The following is an 11,656-nucleotide window of genomic DNA, read 5'->3' as shown; positions in this document are numbered from 1 at the left end:
ATTTGCTGGTGGTGTGGTGAAGTCTGGCCCAATCCAACCCTTGTTCATCTTGATCAGAGTCAGCCTGTCAGCATTTTCAGTTGACAGGCGGGTGCGTTTATCTGTAATGATTCCACCTGCGGCACTAAAAACACGCTCTGACAAAACGCTAGCGGCAGGGCAGGCCAGGACTTCCAAGGCGTAGAGAGTCAATTCATGCCACGTGTCCACCTTGGATACCCAATAATTGTAAGGCACAGAGGAATGTCGGAGTACAGTTGTTCGATCTGCAAGGTACTCCTTGAGCATCTGGGCAAACTTAGGATTTCTTGTGGCACTACCCCGCACCTCAGGGGCTGTGGTACGTGAGGGACTGAGAAAACTGTCCCACATCTTAAAGACTGTTCCCCTACCTCTGGCGGATTGGACTTGTGCCTCTCTCGGCTGTACGCCTTGGTTGTCCACTGATTCCTGACCTATGCCGCTAGCGTTTTGTGAGGGGAATGCTTTGCCTACTTCCGTGACTATGGCCTTCTGGAACTGCTGCATTTTGGTTGACCTCTCCGCCTCGGGAATAAGAGACATAAAGTTCTCCTTGTAGCGTGGGTCTAACAGTGTTACCAACCAGTAATGATTGTCGGCCAAGATGTTCTTAACGCGAGGGTCACGAGACAGGCAGCTTACCATAAAGTCAGCCATGTGCGCCAGACTCTTAACAGCCAGGACTTCAGTAGCCTGACCAACACGTTGACTGAACATGCTGTCCTCCTCCTCCTCCTCCTCCTCCTCCTCATCTACCCTGTCCTCTGGCCAGCCACGCTGAACCGAGGATATGACTGGTGTGCATGTCATATCCTCAATTTGGCCGGAGATTTGCTCCATGTCTTCATCCTCCTCCTCGTCATAGTCCTCCACTGCACGTTGTGATGAGACGAGGCTGGGCTGTGTGTTATCACCCACACCCACTACTGTTTCTTGCTGCAACTCATCGCGCTCCGCCTGCAATGCATCATGTTTGGTTTTGAGCAGAGACCGTTTTAGAAGGCAGAGTAGCAGTATGGTGACGCTAATAATGGCGTCATCACCACTCACCATCTTGGTGGAGTCCTCAAAGTTTTGGAGGATGGTACATAGGTCGGACATCCATCTCCACTCCTCAGGTGTTATGTGTGGAGTTTGACCCATTTCCCGACGGCTTAGGTGATGCAGGTACTCAACAACTGCCCTCTTCTGCTCACATATCCTGACCAACATGTGCAGAGTTGAATTCCAACGCGTGGGGACATCACACACCAGTCTGTGAGCCGGAAGATGCAAACTGCGCTGAAAGCCGGCAAGGCCGGCTGAAGCAGTAGGTGACTTTCGAAAATGTGCAGACAGGCGGCGAACTTTTACCAGCAGATCAGACAGCTCTGGGTATGACTTTAGAAACCGCTGAACCACGAGGTTGAGCACATGGGCCACGCATGGAACATGTGTCAGCTGGCCTCGCCTCAAAGCCGCCACCAGGTTCCGGCCATTGTCACACACGACCTTTCCTGGCTTTAGGTTCAGAGGTGTGAGCCAGTGATCTGCCTGCTGTTTCAGAGCTGTCCACAGCTCTTCTGCATTGTGGGGTTTGTCACCTATGCAGATTAGCTTCAGCACAGCCTGTTGCCGCTTCGCCGAGGCAGTGCTGCAGTGCTTCCAGCTTGGGACTGGTGTGGAGGGTACAGTGGATGAGGATGCGCAGGAGGAGGAGGAGGCTGAAGAGCATGACATTCCGGAGCTGTAGAGTGTGGGTGAAACACTGACTGAGGTAGGGCCTGCAAACCTTGGTGTGGGAAGGACGTGTTCCGTCCCTCGCTCAGACTGGGTCCCAGCTTCCACAATATTAACCCAGTGTGCCGTCAACGAGATGTAGCGGCCTTGCCCACAAGCACTTGTCCACGTGTCTGTGGTTAGGTGGACTTTGGGTGAAACAGCGTTGTTCAGGGCATGTGTGATGTTTTGTGACACGTGGTTATGCAACGCGGGGACGGCACACCGGGAGAAATAGTGGTGGCTGGGGACCGAGTAACGTGGGACAGCTGCCGCCATCAGGTTGCGGAATGCTTCTGTCTCCACCAGCCTAAAAGGCAACATTTCCAGCGCAAGCAGTCGCGAAATGTTAGCATTTAGAACTGTGGCATGTGGGGTGTTGGCAGTGTATTTGCGCCTGCGTTCAAAGGTTTGCTGAATGGATAACTGAACGCTGCGCTGGGACAAGGACGTGCTTGATGATGGTGTTATTTCTGAGTAGGCAACTGCAGGTGCAGGACCGGAGGAGGCTTGTTTGCAGGCAGAATGGACAGGGGATTGGCTCGCATGCACAACCAGCGAAGACGTAGCAGTGACATTAGCAAGCACTGCTCCTCGACTCTGTTGTACTTCCCACAAAGTCGGGTGCTTGGCTGACATGTGCCTGATCATGCTGGTGGTGGTCAGGCTGCTAGTTTTGGTACCCCTGCTGATGCTGGCACGGCAGGTGTTGCAAATGGCCTTTTTAGAATCATCTGGATCCAACTTAAAAAACTGCCAGACTCGGGAAGACCTAACATTTGTACAGGCACCTTGTGTCGTGTTGTTGTTCCGGGCAACGGTTGCCTGACTTCTGCCTGGAGCCACCACCCTGCTTCTTACTGCCTGTTGGGATGCTACGCCTCCCTCCCCCTGTGCACTGCTGTCCTCGCTCTGCATATCCTCCTGCCAGGTTGGGTCAGTTACTGGATCATCCACCACGTCGTCTTCCTCTTCCGCACACTGCTCCTCCTCCTGACTTCCTGACAATTGTGTCTCATCATCGTCCACCCCTTGTTGAGACACGTTGCCAACTTCGTGAGAACGTGGCTGCTCAAATATTTGGCCATCTGTACATACGATCTCCTCATGACCCACTTCAACATGAGCTGGCGAGAGGCCAGAATGTGCGAATGGAAACGTGAACAGCTCTTCCGAGTGTCCAAGTGTGGGATCATTAATGTCCGAGGACGTGTACTCAGCCTTGTGGTAGGAAGGAGGATCAGGTTCTGAAATGTGCGGTGCAGTATCACGGCTACTGACACTTGACCGTGTGGAAGACAGAGTGTTTGTGGTGGTGCCAATCTGACTGGAAGCATTATCCGCTATCCAACTAACAACCTGTTGACACTGGTCTTGGTTCAAGAGCGGTGTACTGCTGCGGTCCCCAAGAATTTGGGACAGGACGTGCGAGCGACTAGATGTGGCCCTTTGTTGTGGCAAAATTAGAGCTTGCCCACGACCTCGGCCTCTGCCTGCACCACCATCACGTCCACTTCCTTGTTCCTTGCCAACGCCCTTGCGCATTTTGCAATGCTGTGCTGACGTGTATTCACTAGACTTGGGCGTTATATCAAAGTTTGTGCAAATTGTGCACCTGTACGCTGCCACCGACAGGCACACACGTGCGGTTTTTAAATGCAAGCACGGACGCACTAAGAACCTAACAGGTTTTAGGAGCAAAAATTAATGACGAGAACTCTGACACTATCAGCCACTGCTGACTGACGTGTATTATACACTACACTTGTGCGTTATATAATAGTTTGGTAAAAACGCACACAAGTGCACCTGTACGCTGCCACCGACAGGCACACACGTGCGGTTTTTAAATGCAAGCACGGACGCACTAAGAACCTAACACAGGTTTTAGGAGCAAAAATTAATGACACTATCTGACACTATCAGGACTGTTTTAGACTGTGTACACCAGCCCCAGATATGATGAAGGCTGGTATACGGTCACCACTAGGAATGGCTATATACCCTGCCTGCCTGCCTGCCTGCCTGTATACTGCTACAATAGTCCTGACAAGGACTCTTTTGGTCACTAGCCTGTATTCCAACCTGGCTATACCCTGCCTGTATACAGCAACAATAGTCCTGAGAAGGACTCTGCTACTGTACTCCGACCTGGCTATACCCTGCCTGCCTGTATACAACTAGAATAGTCCTGAGAAGGACTTTTGGTCACACTGTTTGCAGCCCTGCTACGGAAATAGCTATAAAGGGCCGCAAACCTTTCCCTGAAGCAGCGACCCTCTCCCTGCACTGACTGTCTGGATAGCTGTGAGCAGAGCACAGAGCGCCCGCCGGTATAAAGGCTCGGTCACGCTGTGCAGGCCGGCCAATCACTGCAATTCCACAACTAACAGGGCTGTGGCATTGCAGTGGTCTGCCAGCCAATCCCTGCATGAGGGCTGGCTCTCAAAAGAGCGAATTTATTGTTGAAAAAAAGCATATGCATATATACACATTGTCTTCCCAGTATATGATGATACAAGCAAGGCTATATATAGGTCTTTTTAGAAAAACCTTTAGAAAAACCTTTGCACATAATTATATTATATGGCTATTATGAACGGTCTTTCACAAATTGATATATGTAGTGGTCATTGAATGTTGGTTGAATTTAAACATTGTTTAATTTTATGCAAATTATAACCAATTAAATATATGCATAAATAGTGCTCTAGGCAACAGCTGAGTTATCCTTGAGGAAGGGGGCCGTTACACGCCCCCGAAACGCGCGTCGGATCAGGACTCTGTTTTTGCCTACCTCACCTGTGCGGTGATAACCTGCCAAGTAATCTCTCCCTCGTGTGGAATCAACCGGCTTCCACTGGACACGGTACGGATTGCCTGCTGGAGAGGTTGAGAGGTTACCGCTGACATTTCCTTTGTCTGCAACCAGGATACATTGGTACCTCCAGCGGTTCTGCATTGCTCGTTTGGAAGCGGATCGGAGCCTTGTGTGGTGCTAACCTGCCAAGCAACTTCCTCCTGTGTGGAATCAGTCAGCTGACACTGGATACGGTCTGGACTGCCCGCTGGAGAGGCTGAGTAGTTACCGCTGATCTTATTGTTGTCCGCAGCCAACATCTTGGTGCTTTCAGTGGCTTCGTACTGATTGATTTCGAAAGTACATTTGGGAGAATACGGGACCGGCTGGTTTGTGGCCTTGTGAAGTGTTATAAAGGCTCTGTAAAGAGGGATGTCGGTAACCATACATCTCCCCCAGAGCCAGCACTAGTCGCGGCCACTGGCCTCAAAACGTCCGCTCTGGAAGTCTAACAGGTCAATCCTGTACATAGCGGTTCCAGCCTAATCAACGGAGAAATCCGGGGTGTTTTTTGCGGTCAAGTTGTTGTGAGGTTTATTCCCCCAGGCCCTGGGGGCGAATATAACGTCGCAAACTTATATTGTACAACTTAAAACTTGTAAGTTAGCCAGGGGTGGTATAGTACATCTTTCATTGTATAAGTCTAAATTATTAACCAAACAAAATATATGCCACCGGCCGGGGCATTACATTAGACTGGTAAAACTAAATCAATGTGAATATTGTATCACCTCGAAGTTAATTGGTTATACAAAAGAATTTTATTCTCATTACTTTCATTTTTTATTTTATGTGGTCCTTGTTTTATGTGGTCCTTGGTTTTAGTAATAATCAGTGTATTGTATATTATCAAATACTCTGTCTTGAAACAAGGATAGCAAAAAAATTTTTATTTGTGGTCTATTAATAAAATTATAAAAACCCATCTAGCGCTGGTTTATTGTGGATTTTTACTTAAAATCCTTTACACAGTTTATTAAAGGCTACTTTACACACTGCGATATCGGTCCCGATATCGCTAGTGTGGATACCCGCCCCCATCTGTTGCGCGACACGGGCAAATCGCTGCCCATGCTGCACAACACCGACCAGACCCGTCACACATACTTACCTGCCCGGCGACGTCGCTGTGACCGGCGAACCGCCTCCTTTCTAAGGGGGCGGTCCGTGCGGCGTCACAGCGACGTCACTGAGCGACCGCCCAATAGCAGCGGAGGGGCGGAGATGAGTGGCCGGAACATCCCGCCCACCTCCTTCCTTCCTCATAGTGGCTGGGAGGCAGGTAAGGAGAGGTTCCTCGTTTCTGCGGTGTCACACGGAGCGATGTGTGCTGCCGCAGGAGCGACGAACTACATCGTTACTGCTGCAGTAACGATAATCGAGAATGGAGACCCATGTCACCGATGAGCGATTTTGCACGTTTTTGCAGCGATGCAAAATCGCTCATCGGTGTCACACGCAGCAACATCGCTAATGCGGCCGGATGTGCGTCACAAATTCCGTGACCCCAACGACTCCGCATTAGCGATGTCGCAGCGTGTAAAGCCCCCTTTAGTGGGAGTGGTGTACAGGGTCTTAGCAGTAAAGAGTATTCCATATTTCTGCCAGATACCCACAGAGATATTGAAATCTGAAAAAAGAGACTTCTGCTCATTGAAGGTAAGAACTGCTCACATAGCGTTCAACTCCACAGCAAACGAGTGCTCTAGCACTGGCATCTCAGCAGGGATATTCCCCTACTACACATGTGTGTCTGGGTCCCTGTGACAGTTTACAGGACATAACTCAGGGCACCTAGACAGAAGGCAGAGGGACTACTTTCTATTTCTGGTGTAGAGCTTAGTACAATATATATATATATACTATTACATGTGACACATGTACCTTGTATTACCATTATTCGCTGTATATGAACCCCTTTTCTCCGGGCATTATTTGTCTATAGCATTTTTCACGAACCTGAGGCAACTGAGAACCCTTCAGTGAAGGAATTCCACTAACCCTCACAATACCAACCAGGGGCCTCCCTGCAGTAACTCAGGTAGTTGTACCCATTCTCTTTCCGCATTCTATGTGTTCTTCTTCTTTCTTCTTTTTTTTCTTTTTTCTTCTTTTTATTTCTATCATGTAGTTCAGGGGTTTATAGATATATGTCCTGCATCTCATATTTCCTTTAGTGGTGCTTCTTACCCATTCTCATATCATTTACCCTAGTATTTCATGATCCTGAGGCGACTGAGAACCCTTTAATAAAGGAATCCTTTTTCACTTGAATTGTCAAGTGATACTTACCAGTGACTATCACGTAATGTTACAGGTAGTTGCATTTTCTTCCTCTTCTTTCTCTCCTTTCTTCTTTGTCACACGGTCCATTGTGTTATAGCCCACGTGTCATGATAACACTTGTACCATCTTTTCATTTAGATTCCACCTACAATTATTTACCGATTCCAGTTCTGAAATAGGCTTTCATGATCTACTCACTAGAATTCTCAAGTGCATAAGGTACTGAGACATATACATGTTCACACCATTATAAAGAACAAAGTATAAACATTGAGGTTTTTCTCACACCCATGTTCCTGTGTTCTTTGATATGATATGTGTTCATTTCCTTCACTATATAGGATTGCAAGTTTTCCATTTGTACCTTAATGGCAATGACGCTATACAATTGAACACATATCATCCTGTTATCCATATAGGTGTGTATTTACCTGCTTGACTATTTTTGGTTGTTTGATCCAGAATGTTTCTCCAGATAGGTCATGTGGAAATTTTCTTTCCTCAGTACAAATGTTTTCACTATGGCTTTGGAAAAATTTTTTGTATGTGCATCATGGTCATTTGACCCATTGTACTCTCAAGTAGCAATATATTGTACTGTTATGTTGTACTATGTACTAATTACGTGTTTATATGGTTTTGTAACCCTTTATGATCTTAGATAACTTTATCCTTGATAAAGACCTAAAAACAAGGTCGAAACGTTGGATGAATTATCCTTTTGCACAAATAAAGAATTTTCAGCATTCCAAGAGTTCTTTTCTTACGTTATTGATCACTATAGTGTGCCAGAGCTATTTCTATTGAATTGACTCTTATTTTTTCTGAGCACCTGCTATATACACAGTGACCCAGACATATTCAAGTTTCATTCAGAAGGCAGAGGGAAGCCTTAGCAGCTGAGCCTATATCTTGGCTTGTGAGCATTAGAACAGGCCGGCGATTACAGGGTAACATGAAAAATGTCCAGCTTGCATTATGACTAGAACATGACAATATCCTTTTAAGTACTAACCTATGATGCGTTCCTAAGCAGTTGATGTTATATGTTCTACATTTCATTTTCTGCATACTTTACAAGTAGTAGAATTTGCTTTGATATAGGCAACTGGATTTTCACAATGAAAAGGCAAAGGATAACGCCCGAAAAAGACGCCATACATTATGTCAGTGCCATCACTGACAAACCTGGATTGACCATGAAATACATCAATCCCCTTAAAGGTGAGTTAAAACAAGTTTTAACTAAATTGCCTTAATATTGTCATGCATTAGAATGACTGTCTTAGGTAATGATAAATATTTTCTACAGGAAGAGGAGTGTTTGCTGAAACTGAAATCGAAAAAGGGAGTTTTGTTGCAGAATATCGAGGCGAGCTCACGTATGCACTTACGATGGTAGACAACTACTCGAGATTTATGGTTGTGGTACAAGTCAAAGATCTAATGGCCCATACTGCAGCGAAGGTCTTCCAAGCACACTTATGCAGACCTCATGGCTACTTAGAGAGAGTCCTCACAGATCAAGGCACAGCCTTTGAAGCGGAAATCTTCAAGGACTTCTGCAGCTTTTACCGATGCAGGAAGATGCGCACTACACCCTACCATGCTCAAACCAATGGTTATCAACCTGCTCAGGACTTTACCCCATATTCCAGATGTGGCCTTACAAGTGATTTATAGAGGGGTAACAATACGTTGGGATCACCGGATCTAATCTCCCTTTTTATACACCCTAAAATCTTGTTTGCTTTAGAATAAACAATAACATCATAAAGGTATAGCAGTACCGTTTCAAAGTTTCGGTGTCCCAAGCAGCATTCCATCAGCCTCTGGAAGGTTCCTGGCAAATTGCACAGCTCGAAGGGCATGCTTTTGAACTCGCAGAGACCCATCGGGGTGGCAAAGGCGGTCTTCTCCCGGTCTGCCTCAGCAACGGACACTTGCCAATAGCGACTAGTGAGATCAAGGGTAGAAAAATAATTTGCAGTTCTCAATGCAGCTAGCTATTCCTCAATACAGGGGAGTGGTGCTGTCCTTCTTCTTTAACAGGACCAACGGAGCTGCCCAGAGGCTACAACTGTCACGGATAACCCCAGCCTCCTTCATGTTGCTCAACATGTCCTTGGTACACTGGTAATGTGCAGGTAGTTTTGGCTTATATCTCTCTTTGATGGGTGGGTGTGCACTTGTGGGGATGTAGTGTTTGACCCCTTTTATTCTTCAAAAGTCTAGCGGATGTTTGCTGAAGACTTGCTCGTATTCTTGCACTAGCCTGTAGACCCCCTTCTTGTGATGTGAAGGTGTGGAGTCAGTGCCTACGTGTAATTCCTTACACCACTCCTCTGGCTGACTTGGTGAGCTGTCACTGAATGGGTGGGCTGAAGCAATGGTGGATGCTGCTGTTTGGATAGCATGTGTATCTACTGAGAACAGCTTATCAATGGTGGCAAATCGGAGCAGCTTAATCTCTTGCTCTCCGCAGTTCAACACTCTCATGGGCACTCTTCCCTTCCATATTAATGAATAAAACTATGATGTAAATAGCATATAGATACCCCACAAATGCAGATAAAAGTAGGTTATGGGAAAAGGGGGAAGAGAGAAACAGGAAAATAGTGGAATAAAGTATACCTTCCAGGTGGGAGAGGAAATGGCAGCACAGCCAGTGGAGGTGAAGCAAGGGGAGCCTGCAACTAAAGAGTTGAGAGCGTTATCACATGGTGACTGAGCCTGATTGTAACGGGAGCATAGAGGTGCCGATCCTGTCTTACCTGCGTTGGTGTAGAAGTGGGTGTCCTGTGGTGGAGTCAGCTATGTGCAGTGGTGGCCGTGGGTTCTTTTATGTGCGACCGTAGTAATAGCTGCGCCCACTTCCTGTATGGGAGTGGAATGCAGTGAGGGTAATGGAACGCACGCCTGCGCATTTGTGTTTAACGTCGCGCATGTGCAGAACGGAGAAAAGGCTGCGCTCACTTCCTAATGAAAGGGAGTGAGACGCATCTGGGAAGGGAAGGGAAAAGATTAGGGTTTGGGGATGATGAAAGGGCTTTCTACGGGCAAGGATGGCAAAGGGTGGCAGTGACGGAAAGTCAGGCAGCCTGTCCTGTCCTGTCCTGTCCGTCCGTCTTTTTGTATCATGAATTGGAAAGACTGCAAGGGGGAGGGGAGGTGCTTGTGTCCAAAAGGAGGAGTTATTCAGATTCATTGCAGTAGGCGGCGGCTGCAAAAAGCACCATTCTTCTTGTTTTTGCTCTGCAAAACAGCCTTTTCAAGGGTTGGCTTGGGTGACAAAATGTCTTCTGTAGGCGTGGGTTTGTCTCCCTCTCCCTAAGATGTGTCCGGTATAGGCCAGGGTGCCACTCAAGGCCGTAACCAATTCGGGTTATAGCTTCTCGGCCTTTTGGCTAAGATCAAGTGTAGTTTCGGAGGACGCTACCTTGGTCGGTACTGGAAGGTGCCTGGGATTGCACGTCTGCCGGCCTTGAGGAAGTGTGTGCGCCTTCTGGTGACACATAGCCCTCTTGTGCCTGGACGGTTCCCAGGCAACGGGAGGCGATCACCTTTGTTATTTTGAAGTCCTACTGATAAACAGAAAAAAAAAAAAATTAAATCTGTTCTTATCAGTTTAATATCTGATACGTCCCCTCTCTGGGGACCATATATTAAATGGATTTTTAGAACAAGGAGATGGAAAAAATCTTGCTCTGTCCACTGCACGCATTGACCTGGTATTGCAGTACCTCCAGGACCGGTGCACCCCTTCTTAACCCAGTTTCCAAAAGCAGAACTCAATTCACCTGATTCAAATGAGCCCCATTAGTGAATTGAAAGAAAGCAAAAACTTTATATGCACCTCAATTTGGCCAATTCACTTTTCACACTTTCACCCTTTTTTTTATCTTTCACACCTTTTACTTGCTTTATTGATGCAAAAAGCTGTGCCAAATAGCAAACTCATCTCCACTCAACTTGACCAACTCTGCTATGTCCCGTGCAGTATCTTATTCTCAGTCTTATCTAGATCATTTGCAATTGAATAGAATAGATCCCTTTTGGCTGCTTATGACTGTGTAAAATATGTAGTTTTACTGGGCTGGGATGAGAGAATCCATTGAAGCATGGTGTAGGGATTGTGGTTCCTGTGTGCTAAGAAGAGAGGCTGGCACCAGCCAGAAAGCCCCATTGCAGCCAATAATCACTTAATAACTTTTTCAACTTGTCATCATATGGGAGGCCTTCCATTCCTTGTAGTAGTCTAGTTGCCCACCTTTGAACTGACTCTAACTTCTGAATGTCCTTATTAAAATGTGGAGCCCAAAACTGGTTCCCATATTCCAGATGTAGCCTTACAAGTGATTTATAGAGGTGTAACAATACGTTGGGATCACGGGATCTAATCTCCCTTTTTATACACCCTAAAATCTTGTCCCAAGCAGCATTCCATCAGCCTCTGGAAGGTTCCTGGCGCATTGCACAGCTCGAAGGGCATGCTTTTGAACTCGCAGAGACCCATAGGGGTGGTGAAGGCGGTCTTCTCCCGGTCTGCCTCAGCAACGGACACTTGCCAATAGTGACTAGTGAGATCAAGGGTAGAAAAATAATTTGCAGTTCTCAATGCAGCTAGCGATTCCTCAATACGGGGAGTGGTGCCGTCCTTCTTTTTTAACAGGATCAACAGAGCTGCCCAAAGGCTACAACTGTCACGGATAACCCCAGCCGCCTTCATGT

The 11,656-nt window shown here is 47.0% G+C and overlaps 1 pseudogene; it reads left to right on the top strand.

Moving 5' to 3' along the window:
* The first annotated feature begins 10,483 nt into the window (after positions 1 to 10,483).
* Positions 10,484 to 10,690, top strand: LOC142257305 (U2 spliceosomal RNA; annotated as a pseudogene).
* The last annotated feature ends 966 nt before the right edge of the window (positions 10,691 to 11,656 follow it).

The sequence above is a fragment of the Anomaloglossus baeobatrachus genome, chromosome 11, assembly GCF_048569485.1.
Source record: "Anomaloglossus baeobatrachus isolate aAnoBae1 chromosome 11, aAnoBae1.hap1, whole genome shotgun sequence".
NCBI classification, from domain to species: domain Eukaryota; kingdom Metazoa; phylum Chordata; class Amphibia; order Anura; family Aromobatidae; genus Anomaloglossus; species Anomaloglossus baeobatrachus.
The sequence above is the reverse complement of the archived record's forward strand: the minus strand, read 5'-3'. Positions and strand labels throughout refer to the sequence as shown.